Source organism: Dromiciops gliroides, chromosome X (genome assembly GCF_019393635.1).
Source record: "Dromiciops gliroides isolate mDroGli1 chromosome X, mDroGli1.pri, whole genome shotgun sequence".
Classification (NCBI taxonomy): domain Eukaryota; kingdom Metazoa; phylum Chordata; class Mammalia; order Microbiotheria; family Microbiotheriidae; genus Dromiciops; species Dromiciops gliroides.
Window position 1 is genome coordinate 58,990,273 of NC_057867.1, and position 27,428 is coordinate 59,017,700.

At 39.2% G+C, this 27,428-nt stretch overlaps 1 long non-coding RNA gene across 1 annotated transcript in view; it reads left to right on the forward strand.

The window, feature by feature from the left end:
* The window catches only part of LOC122733428, a 36,025-nt gene that overhangs the window by 2,824 nt on the left and 5,773 nt on the right, over positions 1-27,428 (forward strand). The window contains exon 2 of the long non-coding RNA XR_006353842.1: positions 9,936-10,073. This is a non-coding gene — a long non-coding RNA (uncharacterized LOC122733428). The remainder of the gene's footprint in view (positions 1-9,935; positions 10,074-27,428) is intronic.

Here is a 27,428-nt window from a genome sequence, read left to right on the forward strand (position 1 = left end):
ACTTGACCTCTCAGTGTGTAGGACAGATTTCAAATAGTATGAGTTATTGGCAGAGTCAATGATCAGCCTCAAGGGGGAGAGAATTTCCACACCAGGGGGTGTCCTGTATCAATAAAAATCACATCTAGACCAAAACCAAAACAAAACACCTTATAAAACCTGAAGCTAGCTATTAAACTTTTTAATCCAGGTTGGAATCTCAATGTTCACAGAGTCAGGATTTTAAAAGCAGTATCAACAGAAAGACCTTAATCATTGCAGGCATTTCAGAGTCTATAATGTTGTGATGGGGATCCTAATACAGTTATAGGGTTTATTTATGACCAGTCATCAGTGCTCAGCTTATATTGCATATTTGAGTTATCTTCACACATTACAAAACCATGTAGCCAATTATTTTTGTGCTATGTGGATTCTTCATGGGATGCAATCATCTTTCAATATCATGGATGCTGAGCATTAAAAGTCTAGCCGATATTTGGTACAAATATTGGCAACCGTGCTTTCCATTGGTGTATGCCAAAAGAAGTGTTCTGACATATTGTGTAATTAAATTTACAGATCCCAAGATTCAGAATGTTTAAAAGTAATACCATATTGTCTTGGTAACTTATCCCTTGCTCCTAAACAGGCCACTGCTTTTATTGAACAGTAAGATTGAACACAAGGTATACATATCTTTGGAGGTGACAGTTTAAAATATTGATTTGATGATAACCCAAGTTTAATTGTGCCTTGTGACCTTGTAAAATAAACCATTTTGAGCCTTAGAGAAAACATACTATGCTCCATGAGTAACTGTATGTTTCATATAGACCAAAATAACTTTTCTGTTTACTTATACAAGAAACTTGAAATAACAGTGCAAAATAGGACCAGTTCCCAGATCCATTTTCCTCTTGAGTCCAAGGGATAGAATGGAGTGATCAGAGACCTCTAAATTAATGGCAGAGAACAGGCCTCTAGAGTTAGGAAGACTTGAGTTCAAGTCCTTCTTCTGACATATTCTGGGTTTCATGATTATGCCACTTAACCCATCTAGTCTTCCTAAGAAGCTATGAGAATCTAAGTTGCTGATTGACATGGATTGAATGGAGTTTCCATCTAGATGTTCCCTCTGTGGATGAAATCAAAAGTCTAGGACAAAAAATCCCCAACAACCCCCCAAAAGATAACAGACAATTTGGAAAGAGTTTGTAGGGGAATCAAAATACTAACAACATTATTATTCGAAAAATAGTAGAAATAGGAGAAATGATACCTTAGATAGTGGTAAATCCTACCATGGAATGGAATGCTCTGAAAATTAGAATGACCAAACAGAAAATTTTAAAAGTATTAGACATAAAACATTAAAAACATTAGACAATAAATAATATTAAAACAAAATCAAAAGATTAAGTGGAAAAAATAACAAAATATAAGGAATATAACATAAAAACTGATATGGAAAACAGGTCAAGGAAAGATAATATAAGAATCATGGACGCCGGGGGCAGCTAGGTGGCACAGTGGAAAAAGCAATGGCCCTGGATTCAGGAGGACCTAAGTTCAAATCCAGTCTCAGACACTTGACACTAGCTGTGTGACCCTGGGCAAGTCACTTAACCCTCATTGCCCCCACAAAAAAACCAACCAAACAAACAACAACAACAACAACAAAAAACCCAATTCAAAAAGAATGATGGACTCCCTGAAAAGCATGCTCTCCTCCCCCCAATAAAGCTTAGATACTATATTACAAGGAATTATGAAAGATCTCTTATAACAAGAGGGCAAAGTAAAAATAGAAAGCATTCACTTATCACCTGAAAGAAATCACAAAATGTAAATTCCCAGGAACATCATAGCCCTAATCCAGAGCTTCCAATCACCTCCTGAAAGAGAACCCAAAATGAAAACTCCCAGGAATATCATAGCCAAATCCCAGAGCTCTCAGGTCAAGGAGAAAATATTGCAAGCAGCTAGAAAAAAACAATTCAAGGGGCAGCTAGGTGGCGCAGTGGATAGAGCACTGGCCCTGGAGTCAGGAGGACCTGAGTTCAAAGCCAGCCTCAGACGCTTAACACTTAGCTTTGTGACCTTGGGCAAGTCACTTAACCCCAATTGCCTCACCAAAAAAAAAAAAAAAAATCAAGTATTATGGAGCCATAGTCAGGATAAAACGAGATTTAGTAGCTTCTATATTAAAAGTTTGGAGGGATTTGAATATAATACTCCAGAAGGCGAAGGAACTAGGATTACAACCAAGAATAACCTTTCTAGCAAAACTAAGTATCATCCTTGGGGGTGGGGGGAGGAAATGAACATTTAATGAAAGATAGGACTTTCAAACATTCCTAATGAAAAGACCAGAGCTGAATGGAAAATCTGACTTTCAAATAGAAGACCCAAGAGAAGCATAAAAAGTAAACATGATGTATATCCAGCAGGTATGCAAAAGATATAAACATAACAGAACAGTGCATACTTGTCTTATTAAAAATACTGTAGTACCTTGTACACATTTTTGAATGTACAAAACTCACAAGTATATTTATATATTGTATAATGTGACACCTAATTTATGTAATCTGATGCATGAAGAATCAGAATTTTTATACTGCATACAAAAAGTATTGATTTACTATAGTTGATTAAAGTGTATAACCTTTAAAAAGTAAACATGAAAGAAAAATCAAAAGGGAATCAATAAGGTTAAAGTGTTTATATTCCTGTATGGGAAGATGATATGTGTAACTCCTAAGAACTTTATCATTATTAGGGAAATTAGAAGGAATATACATAGCAGAGGGCCCAGGTGTGAGTTGACCGTGATAGGATGACTTCAAAAAAAAAAAATTAAGGGGAGGAATGAGGGATGCACTAGGAGAAGGGGTAAGGGAGAGAAAGAATGGAGAAAATTATATCACATAAAAAAGGTACAAAAGGAAGAGCTTTTACAGTAGAAGGGAAAATGGGGATGGGTGGTGGCCAATGCTTGAACTTTACTCTCATTGGAATTCTCTCAAAGAGGGAATAACATCCACACTCAGTTGGGTATAGAAATATATCTTATCCTACAGGGAAGTAGGAAGGGAAGGGGATCAGAGAAGGGGGTGTTGAGGCTGGCATTACTGATAGAAGGGAGGGAGGATTAAGGGAGGCAATGGTCAAAAGCAAAACAGACTTTTGAGGAGGGACAGGGTGAAAAGAGAGAGAAGGATAAACAGGGAAGAACAGGATAGAGGGAATTACTCAATAATCATATCTATGAGTACGAATGGGATGAACTCACCCACAAGATAGAAGTAGATAGCAAAATGGATCAAAAATCAGAATCCAACAATATGTTGTCTATAAGAAACACACTTGAATCACAGTGCAACACAGAGAGTGAAAATAAGGGCCTGGAGCAGAATCTATAATGCTTCAGCTGAGGTTAAAAAAAACCAGTAAGGATAGCAGTCATGATCTCAGACAAAGAAAAAGCAAAAATAAACCTAATTAAAAGAGATAAACAAGGAAACTACATTTTTCTAAAAGGTACCACAGACAATGAAATAATATCAGTACCAAGTATATGCGCCAAATGGCATAGCATTCACATTCTTAAAGGAAAAGTTATATAACTTCCATGAGGAAACAGACTGTAAAACTATACTAGTGGGGGACCTCAACTTCCCCCTATCAGAACTAGATAAACTAGATAAATCTAACCATAAAATAAACAAAAAAGAAGTTAAGGAAATTAATAGAATTTTAGAAATTTAGATATGATAGAACTCTGGAGAAAATTGAATGGGAATAGAAAGGAATATACCTTTTCTCCTCAGCTGTACATGGAACCTTCACAAAAATTGAACATATGTTAGGGCATAAAAACCTCACAAACAAATGCAGAAAACCAGAAATATTAAATACATCCTTTTCAGACCACAATCCAATTAAAAATTACATTCAATAGAGGGCTGTGGAAACATAGGTTTAAAAACCAATTAAGGGGGCAGCTAGGTGGCGCAGTGGTGGGCAGCTAGGTGGTGCAGTGGTGGGCAGCTAGGTGGTGCAGTGGATAGAGCACCGGCCCAGGATTCAGGAGGACCTGAGTTCAAATCCGGCCTCTGAAACTTGACACTTACTAGCTGTGTAATCCTGGGCAAGTCACTTAAGCCCAATTGCCTCACTAAAAACAAACAAACAAACCAAAAAACAATTAAGGGGCAGCTAGGTAGTGCAGTGGATAAAGCACCGGCCCTGGATTCAGGAGGACTTGAGTTCAAATCCAGCTTCAGACACTTGACACTTACTAGCTGTGTGATCCTGGGCAAGTCACTTAACCCTCATTGCCCACTCTTCACACAAATACAGTCATATCTAAACAATTGAAGAAATATTAATTGCTTGTGGGTAGGCTGAGCCAGTATAATAAAAAATGACAATTCTACCTAAATTACTCATTCAGTGCCATACCAATAAAACTGCTAGAAAATATTTTATAGATCTAGAAACAATAACAAAATTAATCTAGAAGAACAAAAGTTTAAGAATATCAAGGGAATCACTGAAAAAAGTGAAAGAAGGTGGCCTGGCAGTTGTTCTTTGTCCTTTGTTCTCATAGAATACCTTGACAGATGTCATGACTTGCAATGAATTGGATTTAAGTGACGAAGGGCTGTGCAACATCACCAGCCTTACTCTCTCCTCCAGAGTCATCTGGGTCCAGTGGTAAGATATATTATCAGGATGACTGGAGATGACCCTGTATGTTTAAGGCAATTAGGGTTAAGTGACTTGCTCAGTTACATAGCTAGTAAGTGTCTGAGGTTAGATTTTAACTCAAGTACTCCTAACTTCAGGGCCAGTGCTCTATCCACTGGGCCACCTAGCTAGGCTTGGCAGTACCAGATATCCAAATGTATTACACAGCAGCAATCATCAAAACAATCTGGTACTGGCTAAGAAATAGAGCAGTGGATCAGTGGAATAAATTAGGTATACAATACACAGTCGTAAATGACCATGGTTATCTAGTGTTTGATAAACCCAAAGATCCCATCTTTTGGGGAAAGAACTCCCTATTTGATATTTAAATTACTGGGAAGACTGGAAAGCAGTTTGGAAGAAACTATAGACCAACATCTTGCACCATATACCAAGATAAGGTCAAAATACATTCATGATTTAGACATAAAGGATGATATCCATAAACAAATTATGGGAACATGGAAAATTTTACCTGTGAGATCTATGGATAAGGGAAGAATTTATGACCGAATGAGATAGAGCACATTGCAAGATATAAAATGGATAATTTTGATTATATTAAAAAGTTTTTTGCACAAAACCAATACAGTCAAGATTAGAAGGAAAGCAAGAAACTGGGAAACAAATTTATAAGCAAGTTTCTCTGATAAAGGACTAATTTCTCAATTATATATAGAACTGAGCCAAATTTATAATAATATATGCCATTCCCCAATTGATGGTCAAAGAATATGAACAGATAGTTTTCAGAAGAACAAATCTATCAGTATATAAAAATACTCTAACTTATTATTGATTAGAGAAATACAACTTAACACATCCCTGAGGTATCACCTTACACCTATCAAATTGGCTAATATGACAGGAAAGGAAAACAACAAATATTGGAGAAATGTCAAAAAGATAGGACACTAATGTACTCTTGGTGGAGTTATAAATGGATCCAACTATTTTGGAGAACAATCTGGAACTATACCCTAAGGGCTATAAAACTGTGCATACCCTTTGATCCAGCAATACCACTATTAGATCTGTATCCCAAAGAGATCAAAGGAAAGAGAAAAGAACCTATATGCACAAAAACATTCATAGAAGTTCTTGTTGTGGTAGTAAAGTATTGGAAATTGAAGGGATGCCCACTGATTGGAGAATAGCTGAACAAGTTGTGATATATGGTTGTGATGGAATAGTATTATGCTAGAAGAATGAGTAGTATTATTTTAGAAAATCTGGAAAAACAAATAAGCTGATGCAAAGCGAAGTGAACAGAACCAGACCATTGTATACAGTAACAGCAAAATTGTACTGTGATCAATGTTGAAAGACTTAGCTATTCTCAGCAATATAATGATCCAAGACAATTCTGAAAGACTTATGGTGAAAATTTCTATCCACCTCCAGAGAAAGAACTGATGGAGTCCGAATGCAGATCGAAGCATATGTTTTACTTTATTTTTCTTGTTTTTGTTTTATAGGGATTTTTGGTCAGTGTACTCTTTTGTAACATGGCTAATATGGAAATATGTTTTCAGTGAATTCACATATATAATTTATATTAAATTGCTTTCCTTTTCAAGTAGTGAGGAGGGGAGCAAGGGAGGGAGCTAATTAGAAACTCAATTTAAAAATATTAATTTTTTTACATATAACTGAGAAATATTTAATGAAATAAATAAAATATATTGGGAAAAATAAAATGCATTGTCCTGTCAAGAAAAGAAAAGAATCATCTGGTTCAACTCCCTGATTTCATAGATATGGAACTTGTGGCCCATAGAGAACAGGTGACTTGCCTGAGGTCATACTAGCTAAGTTAATGTCAGAATTGGGCCTGAGCCCTGTGAAAAAAAATGCAGCATGGCCCTAAGTGCAACCTGGGGAATCAAGTGACCATCATTCTGCTCCTGGCTGTGCTTTGAACTCACTGTGAGACTCTGGCAAGTCCTTTCCCTTCTCTAGGACTCAGTCTGCCCTGTCTGTCAAGGGGGAGGTGTAGACTACACAGTCTCTCAGACCCCTTCTATGGCTTTATGTGTCATTGCATAATAAGGTCAGTGTGAAGACAGTTGAGATGACCAGATTAGTCTTGTCCCAGACCAGTTTGCCAACTGAAAAATAGACCCAAGCTGTGCCTATGTGATGTCAAAACATCTAGTCAGCATGCTCATTTCTATTAAACAATGGCAGAAGCAGGTGAATCGGTAATCCTGTGTCTTGTAGACAACAAACATAGGTGGTTTTTACTACATTTTTCACTGGACCATTAGTTGTGTTCTCATGCTGTACCCAAAGCTATGTTCTGACTGGTTTGTCCAAGTCTGGGAGACAGAAAACCTGAGTTCTAACTCTAGCTCTGCCACTGCCCTACTGTGTACACTTGCTCAGGTAAGTTCGCCTGCAAAGGCAGTTGGACTAGATTACCCCTGAAGTCCTTTCTAGCTCTTTGATTCTATGAAATGATTTGGCAATACCTTACCTGTGATCTCTCCCATTCAGTCCTCAAGAGCTAAAAGCCATCAGGCCTGCTTTGCACTGATTGGTTTCATTGTTTCCGTGAACATTGAGCCCTAGACTATGTGGACTTTGGTCTCCCATCTGGTGTGACCCTCTGGGATTTATGCCCTCTGGATTCCTACTGCTCACTACCTTCTGACTTATTGTTGGCTCTGAGCCCCCACGTTTTTATATGGCCCTATTGGACTGACCTCTGGGGTTCCTTCTGCCTCATCTTGATCCCAACCTAATTCAGTCCTTCAAAAAAGCTATGATCTGATTGCACATGTATCAAATTGCTTACTGTCTCAGGAAGGGGGGAAAGGAGGGAAAGAATTTGGAACTCCAAATTTCAAAAAAACAAATGTTATAAATTATTTTACATATAATTGGGGAAAATTAAATATTATTCATTTGGGGAAAAATGTCATGATCTCCTTGCTATAGGTTTCCTGTTCACTCTATCTCCTTGCCTCATCTCTGTGGCCAAAGAAATCTCTAGGACATGAACCTCACTCATTTGAACTTCAGGAGGCAAATCAGTCAGCAAACTTTCAGTAAGCACTTAGCATGTGTGAGGCATTATACATATACAAAGAAAGGTAAAAACAGGAGCCTTGCCCTCAAGGAGCTCCCAGTCTAATGGAGGAGACAATATTCCCTTTTTGGTCTCCAGAAATCAAGGTATAGACAAATGACATGGTATTAGGCCCACAGTAAACAATGAGCAGATTTCTTATGTTTTGCTTATGTTGCATATGTTGGACATCAATTCTATTATCTCCCTGGCAAAATAAAGATGCTTTCTACACGAGCTAAGTGGTTCCACTATTCTCATTTAGTTCCTTTTACTTTGCAACCAGATTTGGAGTCTAAAATAGTCTTAAATAGGACCATTTGTGAAAAGGACAGACTTTGGGCCTTGGTTTTCAGAATCTCTCCTCCGTTTGCATAGGAGTTATGGCAAGACTTGGTGGAATGGGGGGAAGGCATTGCTTGTTATAGTCCATAACACTAAGCGGCAGGTCAAGAAGCAAGTATTAAGGCTTTGGAAGTCCTTTTGTCCCCACTACTCCATCACCCACCTCCACTGAAGGTTACCAGATTCATCACTTCAAACCTTTTCTCTTCAGTTGGAAGTAGCTAATAACCCAAGCAGAGTACTTTTGTGAGAAGAAATCAGCTCTCTTTCACAGAGATCAGCTGCTAATTTTTTTCATTTTTATAATCTTGAACAAGTTTCCCACCTCCAAAGATGAATGTTTTTGCTGACAACTTTTGGGGAAGATGCTATGTCATGCCTTGCAAAGTTCTAGCTCTGCCTATGACCCTCACTCAAAGTGTCAACTGAGATGAATTATTTCATCCCTCTAGGCCTCAGTTTACCAAACTGTAAAGTAAGTGAATTGATTAGATGAAGTCCAAGCTCCCTCCCCTACTGTACATTCTGTAGAATTTTTTTGCTATGTAATAATATTTAAGGCAGCTCATGTAGCAGTGGATAGAGCACTGTACCTGGAGTCAGGAAGACCTGAGTTCAAATCCTGTCTCAAACACTTACTTGCTCTGTGACCTGTTTGACTCAGTTTCCTCAATAGTGAAATGAAGATAATAATAGTACCTATTTCACAGAGTTAATATGAGAATCAAATGAGGTAATATAATATTTGTAAAAAGAAGGTAGCACCGTGCTTGGCACATAGGGAGAGCTTAATAATGATAATGATGATAATAATAATAATAATAACAATAACGATAATAAATAATAGCTAACATGTATATAGCACTTTGCGCCAGGCAATGTGCTACGTACTTTACAATTGTTATCTCATTTGATCTTTATGTCAACCTATATAAATAGCTATGCTAATACTTATTCCTCTTATTCTCCTTCCTGAATGTACTTTTGAGGGGGGTGGTTTTTTGTGTGTGAATTGAATTCGTTTTTCTTCTACTCAAGGTCTCCTTCTGGCATAGAGGTAGCTTTATGTTCTCAAAAGCTATGCCAGTAGAAATAAACTATAGAAAGGCTGCAATCTGCATCAGTGGAGGGACAATCCACTCATAAAATCACAGAGCTCTAAAATTATGAAATAAGCAATTTTTACCTGAGCCTTGAATTGCATTAACTATTAATTCTTAAAACTCTGTCTCCACACTGCCTATCCCTTTGTTTAGTTCACACTGGAATTGGGAATTCTATAGACTTCCCATTCACTCTGAGAAAGAGAACCCTTGATTTCTTTTAAGAATAGTGCTCCAGGGGCGGCTAGGTGGCGCAGTGGATAGAGCACCGGCCCTGGAGTCAGGAGTACCTGAGTTCAAATCCAGCCTCAGACACATAACACTTACTAGCTGTGTGACCCTGGGCAAGTCGCTTAATCCCAATTGCCTCACTAAAAAAAAAAAAAAAAAGCATAGTGCTCCAGGGGGCATCTAGGTGGCACAGTGGATAAAGCTCTGGATTCAGGAGGACCTGAGTTTAAATCACTTAACCCTTAACCCTCATTGTCCTGCAAAAAAAAAAAAAAGAATAATGCTCCATCCTCAGGTTATTTATTGATGCAAAGAAAGTGTGATTAGTTTTCAGGACACACACATCACCATCCAAGGGCAGCTCCTCACAAGGATTTTTTAATAAGGGCTGATCCTGGCTCCCCTCCAGTAAAGCTGAACTCCCTTCCATTGTTTCCCCACAGTCCTTTGCATCACCCCTGAAAAGTAAGAAATTGCCCTGGAATGGAACTGTACGAAAGAAGAGACACTACAAATTGCAGCCAATGTGGAAGAAAGTCCAGAGGCCTAAAGTGATGGAACAGGAGCCCGAAGAGACAAAGGTACCGTTACCCAGTCTACTCCAGTTTATGACTGAATCCTAGAACCAGTGACTAGTTCTGGTGGAATGAACCAATGGTGCCATCCATTCTAAGGGTTCTTAACTTGGTTGGTGTTCTAGACTCCTCTGGCAAGTGGATGATGCCTGTGGATCCCTTCTTGGAATAATGACATTAAATATCAAATATATGGGGTTACAAAGGAAGTCAAATATATGGAATTGTTATCATCAAAATATTTGTTTTTTAAAAATCACACACACACAAAAGAAGAAGAAACAATCACAATCCTAGGTTAAGAACCCCTGATCTAGTCTAAATTTTTTATTTTTCTTCTTTTTCTTCCTTCCTTCCTTCCTTCCTTCCTTTCTTTTTTTTTCAGGGCAATGAGGGTTAAGTGACTTGCCCAGGGTCTCACAGCTAGTAAGTGTCAAGTGTCTGAATCCAGATTTGAACTCAGGTCCTCCTGAATTCAGGGCCAGTGCTCTATCCACTGCGCCACCTAGCTGCCCTCTAACTTTTTCTTTTTATTTATTTATTTATTTATTTTTTTTAATGTATGAGGTATTTTATTTTTTCCATTACATGTAAAGATAGTTCTCAACTTTTGTTTATACAAGCTTTACAATTTCAGATTTTTCTCCCTCCCACCCCTCCCTCCCCCCCTCCCCTAGACAGCAGGTAATCTGATATAGGTTATATCTATATATCTCTATACATATACATATAGATATATACACATAATAACATTAATCCTATTTCTGCATTAATCCTGTTACAAGAGAAAGAATCAGAGCCGTGATGCAAAACCTCAAAATAGAAAGAAAAAAAAAAACAACAGCACCCAAAACAAAAGAAATAGTATGGTTCAATCAGCGTCTATACTCTACAGTTCTTTCTTTCTTTTTTTTTCTTGGATTTGGAGATCCTCTTCTATCATGAGTTCCCTGGAACTCTTCTGTACCATTGCATTGGTGAGAAGAATATAGTCCATCACAGTAGGTCAACACTCAATGTTGATAATACTGTGTACAATGTTCTTCTGGTTCTGCTCATCTCACTCATCATCAGCTCACGTAAGACCCTCCAGGTTTCTCTAAACTCTTCCTGCTCATCATTTCTTACAGCACAATAGTATTCCATTGTATTCATATACCACAACTTGTCCAGCCATTCCCCAATTGATGGGCACCCCCTCAACTTCCAATTCCTTGCTACCACGTAAAGAGCAGCTATAAATATTTTTGTACATGTGGGTCCCTTTCCCCCTTCCATGATTTCTTTGGGCAAAAGACCTAAAAGTGGGATTGCTGGGTCAAAGGGTATGCACAGCTTTATCGCCCTTTGGGCATAATTCCAAATTGCTCTCCAGAATGGTTGGATCAGCTCACAGCTCCACCAACAATGCATTAGTGTTCCAATTTTCCCACAGCCTCTCCAACATTTATTATCTTCCTTTTTTGTCATTTTAGCCAATCTGATAGGTGTCAGGTGGTACCTCAGAATTGTTTTAATTTGCATCTCTCTAATCATTAGAGATTTAGAGCATTTTTTCATATGGGAATAGATAGCTTTGGTTTCTTCATCAGAAAACTGCCTGTTCATATCCTTTGACCATTTCTCAATTGGGGAATGACTTGGATTCTTATAGATTTGATTTAATTCCCTATATATTTTAGAGATGAGGCCTTTATCAGAAGCACTGGCCTTAAAAATTGTTTCCCAGCTTTCTGCCTCCCTTCCAATTTTGGATGCATTGCTTCTGTTTGTACAAAAATTTTTTAATTTAATATAATCAAAATCATCCATTTTGCATTTTATAATATACTCTATCTCTTGTTTGGTCAAAAACTGTTCTCCTTTCCAAAGATCTGATAGGTACACTATTCCTTTCTCTCCTAATTTACCTATGGTATCACCTCTTATGTCTAAATCATGTATCCATTTTGACCTTATTTTAGTATAAGGTGTAAGATGTTGGTCTATGCCTAATTTCTGCCATACTATCTTCCAGTTTTCCCAGCAGTTTTTGTCAAATACTGAGTTCCTATCCCAGAAGCTGGAGTCTTTGGGTTTATCAAACACTACATTACTAGTGTCATTTACTACTGCATTTCCTGAGCCTAGCCTATTCCATTGATCTACCACTCTATTTTTTAGCCAGTACCAGATAGTTTTGATGACTGCAGCTTTATAGTAAAGCTCCAGGTTTGGTACCGCTAACCCACCTTCCTGTGAATTTTTTTTCATTATTTCCCTGGATATTCTTGATTTTTTGTTTTTCCAGATGAATTTTGTTATTATTTTTTCTAGCTGTATAAAATAATTTTTAGGTCGTCTGATTGGTATGGCACTGAATAAGTAAATTAATTTAGGCAGTATTGTCATTTTTACTATATTAGCTCTGCCTATCCATGAGCAATTGATATCTTTCCAATTATTTAGATCTGATTTGATTTGTGTGAAGAGTGTTTGGTAGTTGTGTTCATAGAGTTCCTGGGTTTGTCTTGGCAAGTAGACTCCCAAGTATTTTATATTATCTACCGTTACTTTAAATGGAATTTCTCTTTCTATCTCTTGCTGCTGGACTTTGTTGGTCATGTATAGAAATGCTGATGATTTATGTGGATTTATTTTATATCCTGCTACTTTGCTAAAGTTGTTAATTGTTTCAAGTAATTTTTGACTTGATTCTCGAGGATTCCTTAAGTATACCATCATATCATCTGCAAAGAGTGATAGTTTTGTTTCCTCCTTGCCTATTCTAATTCCTTTAATTCCCTTCTCTTCTCTGATTGCTAAAGCTAACATTTCTAGAACAATATTAAATAATAGGGGTGATAATGGACATCCCTGTTTCACCCCTGATCTTATTGGGAAGGCCTCTAATTTATCTCCATTGCATATAATACTTGCTGATGGCTTTAGGTAGATACTGTTTATTATTCTAAGGAAAGCTCCCCCTATTCCTAAACTCTCTAGTGTTTTTATTAGGAATGGGTGCTGTACTTTGTCAAAAGCTTTCTCTGCATCTGTTGAGATAATCATATGATTTTGGTTGGTTTTCTTATTGATGTGGTTGATTATGTTAATAGTTTTCCTAATGTTGAACCAGCCCTGCATTCCTGGTATAAATCCCACCTTGTCATAGTGTATTATCCTGGTGATCACTTGCTGTAATCTCCTTGCTAATATCTTATTTAAGATTTTAGCATCAATATTCATTAGGGAGATTGGTCTATAATTTTCTTTCTCTGTTTTTGCTTTGCCTGGTTTTGGTATCACCACCATATTTGTGTCATAAAACAAATTTGGTAGAACTCCTTCTTCACCTATTTTTCCAAATAATTTGTATAATATTGGAATTAATTGTTCTTTAAATGTTTGGTAAAATTCACCCGTAAACCCATCTGGCCCTGGGGATTTTTTCTTAGGGAGTTCATTAATAGCTTGTTCAATTTCTTTTTATGGGTTTATTTAAGGATTTTATTTCCTCTTCAGTTAACCTGGGCAGTTTGTATCTTTGTAAATATTCATCCATTTCATTTAGATTGTCAAATTTATTGGCATACAGTTGGGCAAAATATTTCCTAATTATTGCTTTAATTTCCACTTCATTGGTGGTAACATAACCCTTTTCATTTTTGATACTGGTAATTTGGTTTTCTTCTTTCTTTTTTTTAATCAAATTAACCAATATTTTATCTATTTTATTGGTTTTTTCATAAAACCAGCTCTTAGTTTTATTGATTAATTCTATAGTTTTTTTGCTTTCAATCTTATTAATTTCTCCATTAATTTTCAGGATCTCTAATTTAGTGTCTAATTGGGGATTTCTAATTTGTTCTTTTTCTAACTTTTTAAGTTGCATTCCCAATTCATTAATCTCCTCTTTCTCTTTTTTATTCATGTAAGCATTTAGAGCTATAAATTTTCCCCTAAGCACTGCTTTGGCTGCATCCCATAGATTTTGGTATGTTGTCTCATGATTGTCATTCTCTTGGATAAAGTTATTGATTGTTTCTATGATTTCTTGTTTGGCCCATTCATTCTTTAGAATGAAATTATTTAGTTTCCAATTGATTTTCATTCTACTTTTCCCTGGCTCTTTCTTACATGTAATTTTTATTGCATCATGATCTGAAAAGGATGCATTTACTATTTCTGCCTTTCTACATTTGACTATGATGTTTTTGTGCCCTAATACATGGTCAATTTTTGAAAATGTGCCATGTACTGCTGAGAAAAAGGTATATTCCTTTCTGTCCCCATTCAATTTTCTCCAGACATCTATCATGTCTAACTTTTCTAGTAATCTATTCACCTCTTTCACTTCTTTCTTATTTATTTTTTGGCTAGATTTATCTAATTCTGAGAGGGGGAGATTCAGATCCCCCACTAGTATAGTATTACTATCTAATTCCTCTTGTAACTCATTTAACTTCTCCTCTAAGAACTTGGATGCTATACCACTTGGCGCATACATATTTAATATTGATATTACTTCATTATCTATAGTACCTTTAAGTAAGATGTAATTTCCTTCCTTATCTCTTTTAATGAGATCTATTTTTGCCTGCACCTTGTCTGAGATAAGGATTGCTACCCCTGCCTTTTTTACTTTAGCTGAGGCATAATATATTCTGCTCCAGCCTTTTACCTTTACTCTGTGTGTATCTCTCTGCTTCAAATGTGTTTCTTGTAAACAGAATATTGTAGGGTTCTGGTTTTTAATCCACTCTGCAATTCGCTTCCGTTTTATAGCAGAGTTCATCCCATTCACATTCACAGTTATTATTACTGACTGTCTATTCCCCTCCATTCCATTTACCCCCTTTGTACTTTTCCCCCCTTCTTTCACCCTATTCCTCCTCACCGACGTTTTACTTCTTACCCCTGCCTCCCCCAATCTGCCCTCCCTTTTTATCACCCCCCTCTCTTTTCTTTACCCTTTTCTCCCTTGCTTTTGTCCTCCCTTCTATCAGTCCCCCCTTTCCCTTCCCCTTTTGTTTCCCTAAAGAATGAGTTAAGTTTCTTTATCCCAATGAACGTATATGTTATTCCCTCTTTGAGTCAAATCTAATGAGAATAGGGTTGAAACCATGTTCCCCCCTCCTTTCTTTCCCTCTATTGTAATAGGTTTTTTTCCACCTCTTCATATGATATAATTCATCCCATTCCACCTCCCCTTTCCTCTCCTCCCCATAGACTCCCTTTTTATCCCCTTAATTCTTTTGTATCATCACATCAAAGACAATTTATATTTATACCCTCTATATAAAGTCCTGCTCTCTGCCCAAATACATTTACAGTTCTTAAGAGTTATGAGTATTATCTTCCTGTATAGAGATATAAACAGTTTAACCTAATAGGGTAACTTTTTTTTTCCCTTCTGTTTACCTTTTTAAACTTCTCTTGAGTCTTGTATGTTGAGATCAAATTTTCTATTCAGTTCTGGTCTTTTCACCAGGAAAGATTGAAAGTCCCCAATGTCATTAAATGTCCATCTTTTCCCCTGACAGAAAATGCACATTTTTGCTGGGTAATAGATTCTCGGCTGCAATCCAAGCTCCTTTGCTTTCCGGAATATCATATTCCAAGCCTTGCGGTCCTTTAATGTTGAAGCTGCCAGGTCCTGAGCAATCCTGACTGTGGCTCCATGATATTTAAATTGCTTCTTTCTGGCTGCTTGGAGTATTTTCTCCTTCACCTGATAATTCTGGAATTTGGCTACAATATTCCTTGGAGTTTTCCTTTTGGGGTCTCTTTCAGGAGGTGATCGGTGGATTCTTTCAATGATGATTTTATCCTCTGATTCTATGATATCAGGGCAGTTCTCCTTAATAATTTCCTGGAATATGGTGTCTAGATTCTTTTTCTGGTCATGGCTTTCAGGCAGTCCAATGATTCTCAAATTGTCTCTCCTCGATCTGTTTTCCAGATCAGTTGTCTTTCCAATGAGGTATTTCACATTTTCTTCTATTTTTTTCATTTTTTTTTATTCTGCTTGACTGATTCTTGGTGTCTCATGGATTCCTTATCTTCCAACTGTCCCACTTTAATTTTTAAGGCATTGTTTTCTTCAGTGAGATTATGCACCTTTTTTTCCATTTGGCTAAGTGAATTTTTTAAGGTATTGTTTTCTTCAGTGAGATTATGCACCTTTTTTTCCATTTGGCCAAATGAATTTTTTAAGGTATTGTTTTTTTCAGTGAGATTATGCAGCTTTTTTTCCATTTGGCCAAATGAATTTTTTAAGGCTTTGTTTTCTTCAGCTTCCTTTTCCAAGCTGCTGATTCTTTTTTCATAGTTTTTTTGTTTTGCTTTCATTTCTCTCCCCATTTTTTCTTCTACCTCTTGCAATTGATTTTTAAAATCCTTTTTGAGCTCTTCCAGGAAGGCTTTTTGTTCTTGCGACCAATTCACCTTCCCTTGTGAGGCTTCAGATGTAGCCAATTTGAGGCTATTGTCCTCATCTGAGTTTGTGTTGGCTTCTTCCCTATTGATACAGAAGCTCTCAATGGAGAGGGCTCTTTTTTGCTTCTTACTCATTATTGCAGCCTATTTATTCTTTAAGTTGAGGTCTGCTCTGGGGGCACCAGGGTCCCTGTTTTGGGCTTCTTGTGCAGGTGTATAGGTGCTGTGTGACCGGGCTTTTACTCTGAGGCCTTTATGGTGTGTGGAGATCCCCCACCCTGCACTTCCTGTCTGATTGTGCTCGGCCAGCCAGGCGCCAGACCCCGGCGTCTGATCCCGCCGTTGGTGGCCCTCTCGGCCGGTGCAGGTAGGTTTTTCTACTGTCCTTCTTGGCCACCAGATTTTTGAACCAGGTTCCGGGAGCCTCAGTTGTTCGGCTGTGGCCCACAGCTCCTGCTGACTTGCCCCGACCCCCTCGGCGCTGGGTTGCTGCCCTGCGCTGGGCCTCCCTTTTGCCCGAGTCAGACCGACCTTTTCCTGAAGTCTTCTAAATTATCTCTGGTTGGAGGACTGTGTCTCTCTGTCTCTTTGCAGGTTCTGTAGTTTCAGAATCCGTCCAGAGGCTTGATTTAATGTTCGTTTTGAGGGAACAGAAGGAGAGCTCAGGCAGCTTGCAGCTTCCTCTCCGCCATCTTGGCTCTAACTTTTTCTTAATAGAAGAAGAAACTGGGGCCCAAGCTGATACCATTGAGCAAATGTCTGAACCAATAAAACTTTATCCTAGTTCCCATTCTGACTTGTTAGTGCTCCTGAAATGACCATGTTTTTCATTTAAACAGGCAAGTTGAGTGCAGTAACTCATAGAATCATAGGGTTAGAAACTGGACAGAGGGACCTTTGTTGCTGTTCAGTCATTTCAGTCGTGTCTGATTCTTGATAATCCCATTTGGGGTTTTCTTGGAAAAGATTCTTAAGTGGTTTGCTATCTTCTCCAGCTCATTTTACAAATGAGGAAACTGAGGCAAACAGGGTGAAGTGACTTGCCCAGGATCACACAGCTAGGAAGTGTCTGAGGCTAGATTTGAACTCAGGTCTTCCTGACTCTAGGCCTGGTGCCATCTAGCTGGGTCTTAGGGGGACCTTTTATGGATGAAGAATTTCAGGTCCATTAGACTGTGAGCATCTTGAGGGTAAGGACTGATTTTTCTTTCCTTTGTACCCCCAGCACTTATCTTTGTGCCTGACACATTGTAAACACTTAATAGATACTTGTTGACTGACTATTGGAAAATGACTCGTCTAAGATCACACAGGAATTAAGTGGCAGGACTGGAATTTTTAACCCAGTGCCTAGTATATAGTAGGTGCTTAATGTGTGGTTATTGAGTTGAACTGAATTGAGTTGAATTGAACACAGGTCTCCTGAATCCTCATTCTGCCTGATGTTCTTTCGATTGCTTAGGTATTTTTTTGAGATCTCCTGTAATCCTCTCTAAAAGGTGCCAAATAGGAAGGGTTAGTTTTAAGTTGATGAAAGTTGAGATGACTTGGCATCGGACACTACTACAAAATAGATCCCCCCACCTCCATTCCTTTCCATCAACCCCCTCAAATGCATCCTCGGAATTGAAATTTCTCTCAAGGTTGCCACGAGGGTAAATAAAATGCATAGAATACTGCGCTGGGGGTTTGCAATTTTACCTTTTTCTAGCATAAATCTTATACTCCGTCACATGAATTACATATGGCTCAGGGTTCCCTAATGGTGCCTTTGTTAGTGTTTCTCTCCCCCTTGACCTTGGGGAAAATATTGTTCCTCCAACAATAAGAACAATTTGTAGTATTATTCTTGTCATTACTGGCATCTATTTGTGATTGGACTGGGCAACGACTGTATTTCAAGTTTTCCAAAAGGCCCTGGATGAGAGAGAGAGACAGAGAGAGACAGAGATGGAGACAGAAAGAGACAAAGAAAGGGAGAAGGGATGAGAAGAAAAAGAAGAAGAAGAAGAAGAAGAAGAAGAAGAAGAAGAAGAAGAAGAAGAAGAAGAAGAAGAAGAAGAAAGAAGAGGAGGAGGAGGAAGAGAGGGAGGAGGGGGAGGAAGAGCAGGGAGGACCGAGAGGGGAAGGAGGAGGAGAGGGAGGAGGGCAGGGGAGGGGGAGGTTGAAGAGGAGGGGGGAAGGAGGAGAGGACTTTGAGCTCATTCTGTTCCGCCTTCTTGAGGTCATTTGTGATTCCATCCAGAATTGAAACTCCAGCCTCAGCACTCTGACACCCTCACCCTAAGCCACTTAGATTGTTTCCAAGCCCAGAGTTAATTTCCACTTGCATATTAGACGGTCTTTGCGGAACTTCGCTGTCAATAACGCTTTCGTATGCTAAAAGGCCTTCAGCCTCTGGATCACCCCTCCTTCTCCTGAGCCTGGCTTTTAAGGCCTCCTCTGGAGCTCCCCTAACTTCCCAAGAACCACAGAGATACCTCTTCAGGTCACCAGTGCATCAATTACCCTATCAAAGAGCGGGTGTTTCCTCTAAGCTCTCAGCAATTCTCCTTACTAGACCACACCTCCAGGGGCCAATGTGTGTTGGGAAATGTGGATTACTTACAATTGGCTATTCATCAGCATTGGCTGAGGCGAGGAGGATGGTTAGCTTTGCAGGAACCTTTAAAGGGCTATAGGCCAGGAAATGGCACTTAAGACCCTGGTTGGGGAACAAAGCTTGACAATTGCCTGAAGGAGCCTTAGAGCCAGTGGTCCAGGAAGAGCACTTTCTAACAAGCTGATGATAGTGTCTCAGTTGTGGTCAAGAGCATCCATTTGGAAGTTAGAGACCCTGAATTTGAACCCCAGCACTGAGTACCACGCCTAGCACTTAGTAGGCACTTAATAAATACTTATGGAATTGAATTGAATCCCATCTCTGGCATTTTACTTCTCTGTGTGACCTTGATTAACTCACTTCACTTTTTCCTGACTCAGTTTCTTGTTCTGAAAACTGAGGCAGTTGGACTAGATGACCTTGAAGATCTACATAGGATTGTTGATTTGGGGCTAGAAGGGACCTCAGAAAGCATCTGGTCCAACCCCCTCACTTTGCACATGAGTCATCTGATACCTAGAGAAGTTCAGTGACTTACCCAAGGTTACCCAGTCCGTAAGATCCAGATGTGGAATATAAACCCAGGTCATCAGACTCAAATGTCTTAAATCAAATGTTTTCTACCCACTAGCTCTGGGAGGGGAAGAGGACAAATACTTTTGTCTACATTTTACAGATTAGGGACCTGAGGTTCAGCGAAGTAGGACATGTCCAAGGTCACGGATCTAATAAATGGCAGAGTTGGTATTCGGACCCAGGTCTTTTGATTCCAAGGCCTTGGGAGAGTCACCGTGATGCAGGAAAAATGGTGGATGCAGAGCGAGACCATCTGGGTTAAAATCTCAACTCGTCTGTTTATTCCTTCTTTGACCTTGGGTATGTCACTTACCTCTGTGGGCCGCTGGTTCCTCATCCACAATATGAATGGGCTCATACGAGGTGAAATCTCAGCTCCCTTACAGTTCACAGTGGCCCAATCCTACAGCACGTGGCACAATAACATGACAGGTTTAGGAAAGTTTTCCATGCTGGACTAGGCCTTCCTTACCAGGCTGGCTGTGAAGGGAATTCTGATTCAGACATGGCCCTGACTAGAGGGCCTCTGAGAGATCCCTCCCTCCCAGCTCAGTGATTCTGTTGTCTGGCTCATCTCTTTCACTTCGAGACATAATCCAGAAAAAAATAGCTGTTGAGCTCTCAAATATTCCAGAGGGGCACCTCACTGGTGCAGCATTTCTGCGCCTCTCCACACTGACAGTAAATTCTCTGTAACGTCAGCCTTAAAAGAGAACTCCCTCCTGCAGCTCTGGCTCCGGCTCCTGGGCCGGGCTCGGGACGATATTGTCTGGCTTCTGTTCCCCTGCAGAATATGGGATCATTTGGGGCTGTTGGAGATGCTGCCCCGGGGAATTGGTTCTTGGACGTAACAAAAGTGCCTGATTTTCATTTTATTGACTTAGCTATACATAGTCACTGTCATTTATTTCTGTTGAATTCCTTGATTCTCACTTTTCTCTTCCTGAGTCTAATTCTCCCCCTGCCCTCCATTACCATTAGTCTTGTGTTGACTTCCAGCATTTCATAGCTTCCAGTCCCTTTTCCTCCTTCTGATCCACCCTCTATCCTTGTTGCCAGAATATGATTTCTAGATTCTCCTCCCTCCATGCTGTGTGATCCTAGGTAAGTGATTTCATGTCTCACAGCCTCAGTTTCCCCATCTCTAGAATGGGGAAAATAATGATAGCTAATTTTCACAGAATGGATGTGAGAATCAAATAAGATACTATATAGAAACCCCAGTTCCAGTGGCTCCCTATGGCCCATGTACAAATCACTTAGCTTGGCATTCAAGTGCATTACAAATATTATCTCATCTGATCCTCTGCAAGATAAGTGCCATTCATATATAATCTATAACAAATTGCTTACCTTCTTAGGAAGGGGAGAGGGAAGAGGGGGAGAGAAAAAAATTGGAAGTCAACATTTTATTTTAAAAAGAATGTTAAAATTGTTTTGTTTTTCAAAAAAAGGAGAAATGCTATTATTACTCCCATTTTACAGTTAAGGGAACTGAGACAAGCAGAGGCTAAATGACTTGCCGGGATCACACAGCTAGTAAGTGTTGGAGGTTGGACTTGAACTGAGGTCTTTTAGTCCCTGGTTCCATTGCAGCACCATCTAGTTACCTCTAGATGGCAGCCACATGGAGAATAGATTTAAAGAATGGAGAGGAAACAGGATTAGAAAACTATTACAATAGTCCTGGTGAGACGTGATAAGGGCCTGGACTAAGGTGCTGGCCATTTCAGTGCAGCAATGATGCTTTCTTTGCCTAGGCTATAGCTCATAATTTTGGATTTTGGTAAATTACCTGTATTCTACAATGTGATCGCGGGAGAAAACCAAATCTGGCGAATTGCTTAGTGTTTCTTAACTACTAGTAGCCATATCTCTTAGGATTATGTTTGCTTTTGAAATCCTTTTCTAGATCTAATGATACTTCTTAGCTCTGAAGTTCATCCTCATGGAAAACGCAGCCTAGGGGACAGAGGGCTGGACTTAGAGTCAGGAAGACTCAGATTCAAAGTTTGCTTCTGACGCTTGGCTGTTCGGTCCTACACAAGTCACTTAACCTCTCCTAATTTCACTTGCCTCATTTGTAAACTCTCACTATTGTAAACTATCTCTCTATTGTGAGGGTCAAATGCAGGTATGCCAAACATGCCTCAGTGGGTTGCATGGGACCTAGGACACTCCTAAAGTATGTCGCAAAAGTATGTCGCAAAGCAGATTAAAACCAAGTTGATATGTGGCCCGAGGGGATCTTTACGTACAGCCTAGTGGTCCCTGGTTCTATTTGAGTTTGACACTATCAATCTGGTGTATAGAAAGCACGTTGTAAACCTTAAAGAACCATGTAAATGTCCTTATTATTCTTGGTGTGTCATCATCATCACCACCTTCACAAGACTGTCTCAGCAGATCACAAAATGTTCTGTTCTCCAAGCATTGATTGTTCCCTTCAGTATCAGCCTCGTTTCATCTTTTGTGAAAAACTCTCTTTCAAACTAGACCATGATAGAAGCAAGGCCTGAAAGCCAGCCTCTGATGCCTGTGTTCAGCCCTGTGTCTTGATTAAAACGTGCATGTCTCCTTCCGTACTTGATATTCTGTATTGTCTCAGTACAAAGACCGAGCTGGTTATGTGGCCTCACTTGGGATTTCAGCCAAACCAAGGAGACTGCAGAAGTATACATGTTATCTACAAGAAAGAGCCCTGAATAAGAGGTCAGAAGAATGAAGGAAAAATATGTGGCAAGGGCTTTTTGGTGTACCAATGCCTGTGCTAAGCACTGGGCAGATGGATATAAAAAATAAGGCCCAGTCCCTACCTTCAGGTAGCTTACATTCTATTGCAGGAGGCAATACATCAGGGGAAAGGGAGTCCCTGAGAATATGAGTGGAACATTAGGGTTGTCCGTGTCTATTGACACTTTCCAGAGGTGCCGGTAGTGTTCATTTGATTACACTTCTCAATGTAATTTTTTTGGGGGGGAGAGAAGGGCAGAAAATAGAAAATAGAAAATAGAAAATAGAAAAGTGGGCCTGGGTGAAGATTAGGAAGAACTGAGTGACTTGGCTCTTCCCAGGTTGATCTCTTGGACAAATAATTTTATTTTTCCGAGGCTCAGTTTTCTCATCTCACATAATAGCTTCCTTTTAGACAATGCTTTGCAATGTATACAGTCAGGCAGCAAGCATTTATTAAGCACCTACTATATTCCAGACAGCGAGATGGTACAGTGGATAGTGTGAGGTCAAGTGTGGCTCAAGACACTAACTAACTGTGTGATCCTGGGCAAGTCACTTCACCCTGTTTGCCTCAGTTTCCTCATCTGTAAAATGAGCTGGAGAAGGAAATGGCAAACCACCCTAGTATCTGTGCCAAAAAAACCCCAAATAGGGTCACAGAGAATCAGATGGGACTTAAAGGACTGAACAATAGATAACTCCAGGCACCGTGATAAGCAAAGACAAAAGACAGTGAGGGAGAAGCTGCAAGTGATAGTGTACAAAGAGTCCTAGATTTAGAGTCAAAACACCTGTAGGTGGTAAATCACTACCTCCCTGGACTTCAGAAAGGATTACACTGGATGGACTCTAATGACCTGTCCAGTTCTAATCAATCAGTCAACCAAGTATTTATTAAGTGCTTACTATGTGCCAGGCACTGTGCTAAGCCTTGGATATATCAGTAAAAAGCAAAAATAGTGCCTGCCCTCAAAGACCTTAGATTCTAAGGAGGGAGACAAGAGGTAGAAGAATAGTTATGTAAATACACAATGCATGCAGAGTCGAAGGAAGATAACCCTAGAGGATACTATGATTCCCATTTTACAAATGAGATAACTGAGTCAGAGTAGATTATGAAAATAACTAATCTGACTTTGGAATCATAAGATCTGAGTTCAAATTCCACTTCTCAAACTTGCCACCTGTGTGGCTTTGGGCAAGTCACTTTATTTCCCTTGACCTCAGTTTCTTCATCTGTCAAATGCAGAGATGGGACTAGATGGATGATGAGGATCCTTCCAGTCCTACGAGCTGTGGTCCTGTAATCTTCAGTTCACAAATCTCATCCCCATTTAACAGAGGAGAAAACAGAGGCTTGAATGTGTAGCAGTGTTTTCTAGCTCCGAGTCCAGTTAGTGCAGACTTCACCATGGCAGGGAGGTACCCCTATAGTTACTATAGTGCTTCTTGGAGAAGATACTTATGAATGGATTCAATCCCTGACCTGGCTTGCCAGTTGACATGGACTTTGGCAGAGTTGTTTAGATGGTACAAAGTTGAGGTGAAGGTGAAATGTCTATTGAATCAACCCATTAAAGGTTTCATGCTTTAATGTCTTAAATGTCTATCTCCCAGGAGAGTATAATAGTAGTTATAAGTTTTATTCTATGTTTAAGTCTTTGTCAGGGCACATTTGTGAATGTTTTATGTTTTAAGAGTATATTTTGAGTGTAGGAAATAAATAGCTTTCCTATGCCTGATTTACATTGTTCTTGGATTACCATTCTCTTCTTCTTTTGGGGGATATGCTAAACATGAGTCAAATTTAAGTATCATTCTCCTTGGAGCTCTGGAGAGGGTGGGCTAAGGGGCAGCGAATTTGAGAAAAAGCCTGACTCCCCACTCTTTAGGGGCCAGCGTCCTCCAGTACTAAACCTGGTCCATACATGTCAGTCCAGAGAAAGGAGCTTCTTTAGAACAAGAGAGTGCTCCAGCCCCCTTGGGACCAGAATCCAAGACGTTGATCATGTCAGACAAGGCAGGAGTCTTTTTGCTTCTTAAGTCCACCATCTCTCTTCTGAAATTAGTGAGGAGTATACTTCAGCATTAGTCCTCTTGAGCCATATCTAGCTTCAGTCTTGATCACAGCCTTCTGCTATTTAGTGGCATTTCCCCTTATACTGGTGTGTCCACTTTCTAGGATGTTCTCCTGGTGCTGCACACTTTGCTCTTCATTATTTCCTGTAAGTCTTCCCAAGTTTCTCTCAATTTTTCACATTCAGAGATTTCTCACAGTGTGATAAGATTCCATTACATTCATACATGGCAATTTGTCAAGCCATCTTAAAAAGTGATGGACATGCATTTTGGTATCGTTTCTTTGCTAAACAAAAAGTGCTTCTATAAATATTTTTTGTATACAAGGACCCTTTCCCTCTGCTTTTTTTTTTACTTAATAAATGTTTATTGACTATTACCCTGTCAAAATTGCAGAATAAGCAGAGAGTGAAGTGGCCCCTTGGATGATATTTACATTGATTTTTTATTTTACATATAAGGTATTTTATTTTTTCCATTACATGTAAAGATGGTTCTCAACTTTTGTTTATACAAGCTTTACAATTTCAGGTTTTTCTCCTCCCTCTCCTCCCTCCCCCCTCCCCTAGACAGCAGGTAATCTGATATAGGTTATATCTATATATCTCTATACATATACATATACATATATACACACACATATATATACCCATAATAACATTAATCCTATTTCTGCATTAATCCTGTTACAAGAGAAAAAATCAGAGCAGTGATGCAAAACCTCAAAATAGAAAAAAAAATAACAGCACCCAAAACAAAAGAAATAGTATGGTTCAATCAGCATCTATACTCCACAGTTCTTTATTTCTTTTTTTTTCCTGGATTTGGAGATCCTCTTCTATCATGAGTTCCCTGGAACTCTTCTGTACCATTGCATTGGTGAGAAGAATATAGTCCATCACAGTAGGTCAACAATGTTGATGATACTGTGTACAATGTTCTGGTTCTGCTCATCTCACTCATCATCAGCCCACGCAAGACCCTCCAGGTTTCTCTGAACTCTTCCTGCTCATCATTTCTTACAGCACAATAGTATTCCATTGTATTCATATACCACAACTTGTCCAGCCATTCCCCAATGGATGGGCACTCCCTCAACTTCCAATTCCTTGCTACCACGTAAAGAGCAGCTATAAATATTTTTGTACATGTGGGTCCCTTTCCCCCTTCCATGATCCCTCTGCTTTTAATCTACGTGGCATTATTGGTGTTATTATTTGGTCAAAGGATATATTGATCAAAGGTGTTTGGTCAAAGTGACTTTTTCCAGAATGGCCCAACCAATTTACAGCTCCACCAATTGTTCATTGATCTGACTGTCTTCCCACAGTCCCTCCAACAACTGTCATTTTTCTCTTGTTATCTTTGCTGGTGGGTATGAGGTAGAACCTCAGAGTTGTTTTTATTTGTGTCAATGTATCCTGTTAGTAGGTACTCCATACTCAAGACTTTGTTTGAGCAAAGATAGCTCTGTAACAGGGAGGGACCTCAGAGGTCATCTAGTCTACCCCCCCATCATCTTACAGATGAGAAAATTAAAGACTGAAAAGGTGAAGTGACTTATTAAAAGCTACACAACTAGTAAAGTGGAAGAGTCAGTATTAGAACCCAAGTCCTCGGATGGCCACATAATCAGTCTTTTCTGCTGTACTATTCCAATGCCTTTACTGGAACTACATCCCCAATATAATAATAACGGTACTGATAACAATTAAAATACTAGGTACCATTTACATAGCAATTTTTTTTGTCAGGGAACTGAAGGTTAAGTGACTTGCCCAGGGTCACACAGCAAGTAAGTGTCAAGTGTCTGAAGCTGGATTTGAACTCAGGTCCTCCTGAATCCAAGGCTGGTGCCTTATCTACTGCACTGTCTAGCTGCCCCCTACATAGCACTTTAATGCTTGTAAAGCACTTTGTTTGTATTTTGTTTTTGTTTTTTTTTTTGGGGGGGGGGGTTCAAGGCAATGAGGGTTGAGTGACTTGCCCAGGGTCCCACAGCTAGTACAAGTCAAGTGTCTGAGGCCGAATTTGAACTCAGGTCCTCCTGAACCCAGGGCCGGTGCTTTATCCACTGTGCCACCTAGTTGCCCCCTGTAAAGCACTTTATATATGTTATCTCATTTGATTCTTACAATAACCTTGTGAGGTAGATGCTCTTATTTTTCTCATTTTAAAGATGAGAAAATTGAGGGTGAGAGAGGTCAAGTGACTTGCTCACCACAGAGAGTGAATCCCATAGCTAGTAAGTGTCTGATGCAGGAATGAAATTCAGGTCTTCCTGAATTCAGGTCCAACACTAGGGTCCATAGTGGTACCTCGTCTGAATATGATTGGCTGACAAATTAAGCTATCTACAAAGAAACCCAACACATGCATTCTGGTGTCCTAACACAGCCTATATATAATATATAATATGGAAATGTATATACATATGTAAATATATAAGTATAAATATATAAAAGTAATATGATTTATAATATATAAAAGTACATAATATATAATATACAATATATAATAGTAAGTAATATATGATAGTAAGCAAATAATTACATAGGATTTTAGTGTGAATTGAGATCCAGATTTGACAACAACCCTTTGAGGTGGGTTGTACAAGTATTCTTTTGTCCACTTTATAGATGAGTAAACTGAGGTCTAAAAGGCTAAATGATCTGCTCAAGGTCATCTGTCTGGAGCTCATTTTAGATATTTGAGATTCTACCTCTAGTGTCAGAGAAAGGCTGACCATGGCATTTGCCTAGATTCTCCAAGTTCTGTTCTCTATTAAGTGAGACCATTAGAAAGCTGAGGTTTGGGGCAGCTAGGTGGCACAGTGGATAGAGCACTGGCTCTGGAGTCAGGAGTACCTGAGTTCAAATCCGGCCTCAGACACTTAACACTTACTAGCTGTGTGACCCTGGGCAAGTCACTTAACCCCAATTGCCTCA